The 3,197-nt window shown below is 29.8% G+C and overlaps 1 non-coding gene across 1 annotated transcript; it reads right to left on the reverse strand.

Moving 5' to 3' along the window:
• Positions 1 to 1,255: 1,255 nt before the first annotated feature.
• Positions 1,256 to 1,362, reverse strand: LOC111763744 (U6 spliceosomal RNA). The gene has a single exon (XR_002796548.1). It is a non-coding gene; the product is annotated as a U6 spliceosomal RNA (small nuclear RNA).
• Between the last annotated feature and the right edge of the window lie 1,835 nt (positions 1,363 to 3,197).

Consider the following 3,197-nt stretch of genomic DNA (forward strand, 5'->3'; position numbering starts at 1 on the left):
CTTTACATACTTGATTAAATTTATTCCTAGATACATGATTTTTTTAAGTTGTTATAGTAAATGGGATTTTTTTTCTTGATTTCCTCCTCAGATTGTTCACAACTAGTGCATAGAAACATTAATGATTTTTGCATGTTGATATAGACCCGCTATAGCACCAAATGTAAGTAATGGCTGCAGTTTCCTTTATTGCAACTTCCTTTTCTGTATGATTCATCTGTTGTGATTGATTTTTCTTATCCCATTCACTTCTGCTTTTGTACATTTTATAAATATTTTCCTTGTGGTTACCCTCAAGTGTTTATTACACACCCTACATCTATGAAATACTAACTTGAAAAAAATACAAACATGGCTTCAATATCATATACATTCACTGTTCTCATATGCCTCTTTATTTTTACCCCACATTATCATTTCGTATTTTGTGTGTCCATACTCAGGAAATATGAATTTTTCTTGTCCAATTGAATTCTGACTCATAGGAATTAAAGAGTATAGTTGGATATTAAGTACCTAATTCTGTTGGGTTTTGCATTTACTCTTTTTTACATTTCCTGAATATCTTAATTCTTCACCTTACTACAAACAATTTTCTCATGTATTTTCTTTTCAATCTGCAGAACTCCCTTCAGTAATTCTTTCAGGGCACGCATTTTGTTGGTAAAGTCTCAGTTTATGCTTATTCATGAATATTTTAAACTCTCCCTCATTTTTGAAGGTCACTTTTTCCTGCTAAAGAATTTTTGGCTGGTAGTTTTCCTCTTTCAGTGCCTTTAATAAATAATACCACTCCCTTTTCACCTCCAGGGTTTATGATGAGCAATGGTCTTACTGAGGATCTCTTTTCTGTAGTGATTTTCTTTTCTTTTGCTGTTTTCAAATTGCTCTCTTCACCTTTGGCTTTCATTGTTATTAGCAGGTGTCTCAGAGTAGGTCTATTAGGATTTATTCTTTCGAGTACATTTTGCTTCTTGGACATGTTTATTTAATTTTCAGTCATTATTACCTCAATAATCTTTCTGTCCCTCATCCTCTGTTAGTAGAACATTTATAACTTGCAAGTTTGTGGGCTTTGTGCTGCCATTCAGATCCCTTAGATCCTGCTCATTTTTTTTTCATTCTTTTCTGTCTGTTGTTCTGTCAGATTCTGAATGTTCTATTGTCTAGTTTGCCTTTTCTTTCTTCTGCTTATTCAAATCCTCTGTTGTATACTTTTTTAATATATTGAAGTATATCATTCATACATAAACATAAAAATATGGAGTGCTTCACAAATTTGCTTGTCATCCTTGCACAGGGGCCATGCTAATCTTCTCTGTATCATTCCAATTTTAGTATATGTGCTACCAAAGTGAGCACTGCTTGTTGTTTTTAATCTCTACTATTGTATCTTTCAACCCCATAATTTATGTCATTTTTCTTTTTAAACTTTCAAATTCTTTCTGCTCACTCATTGTCATCCTAATATTCTTTATACTATATTTTCCTTCATCTCCTTGAATTGATTTAGGAGATTTGATTGAACTTACTTGATTGTTCCAATTTCTATGCCTTCTCTGAAGTTTTATTTTTTCCCTTGATGAGCCACATCTTAAAACTACAGTAAAATAAACTAAATGCCCACCACGAAGGTGAGCAGACAATTGGAGTTCTCACATTTTGTTGTAGAATAGAATAATACAACCACTATGGGAAAAGATTTGGCAGTTTCTCATAAAATTAATATATACAATGCACTTACCAGATGATTCAGCAATTCTATAAATGCATATTTATGTGAGAGAAATGAAAACATATGTACCAAAATTATTAATAGGAATGCTTATAGCAGTTTATTCATAGCAGGCAAAAACTAGAAATGGTATAAGGTTCCGTTTATAAAAGACTACATTTTTTGAAACTGTATATTCATCAATGAACTATGACTCTGAAATAAAAGGGATGCACAACCACAATGGTGAATTTCAAAATACTATACTGAATGACAGAGCCATACAAAAATAAAGTGCATAGTCTCTCTCTAATCTGATTTATAGAAGGTCTATAACAGGCAAAATTTATTTACTGTGAAAAAGTGATTAAAGAATGCCTTTTGGGAAGAAGTAAGAATTGAACTGGAAAAATCATAAGGAAACTTTATGGAGTGGTATTTGTGCATTCCATTGCGTTTAAATTTTGCTTCAAAATAAATAAAGAAAAGAACTGTGAGCAAGTATTTAACTTTACCATAAAAATATTGAACTCTTTTTAGTTACAATTTGTCTCTATTTAATAATAGTAATTCTGAAGTGTTTAGGAGTAAATGTATTAATAACTACAACTTTGAAATGGGTCAAAATATAAGGGATATTAATGGAGAGATAAATTTACAGATTATAGTTATGTGACAAAAATATATGGCAAAATTTACTGGGATAATCTAAATAATGAAGAGGTAAGTTTTTATTGTGCAATTTAAAGACATTTTCTGTTTTTGAAAAAATTCCTAATAAAATGTTGGAGAAAAATCTCTGAAGAGGACTGTTATATTTACTGAAGAAAGTAAATTTGTAAAGTTTTATGGATGCCATACAAAGAATGTTTCTCAGTTATTTGTGACGATATTACAAATCTTATATTTAGTACATAACTTACAATTTATAGAATGATTTTCTCATTCTTTGCTTCTTTTTCTTTACTTTTAAGTGTGAATTACTCATCAGGCATGTGTTCATATGTCTCATTCAAAGGGCTTTAACATTTTGAGAACTCAAGGAAAGTAATTTTTGATGTATTGCTATCCTCCATTTACATTTTTAAACTACTTTTAATGTAAATGTCCAATATTTTCAAGAAAATTTAAATATATTTTCTTATCTGATGCAAAGGCACAATAAATCTATGAGATAAGAATTATGTTTCCCAATTTAGAGGTGAGAATAGTGATACATATATTTAAGTTATCCAACTCTTTTAAAGATCAGATTTGGGTTTCAGATTCCATTTTAAAATTATACCTATTAAAAAAAGATGATAAAATGAAATATAAACATTATTCTTGCAAAAGTAAAAATAAGTAATTGCTGTATTATTTTCCACAGATAATGTTCAAAATTATGTAATATGGAATAGAAAAGCATTGAATGACAAATGAAACTGAAATTAAGGCATATTTTCAAAGGTAAAGTTGAATGGATAAGCAGAATGCGGAGAAA

This window comes from Dasypus novemcinctus, chromosome 1 (genome assembly GCF_030445035.2).
Source record: "Dasypus novemcinctus isolate mDasNov1 chromosome 1, mDasNov1.1.hap2, whole genome shotgun sequence".
In the NCBI taxonomy this organism is placed as follows: Eukaryota; Metazoa; Chordata; class Mammalia; order Cingulata; family Dasypodidae; genus Dasypus; species Dasypus novemcinctus.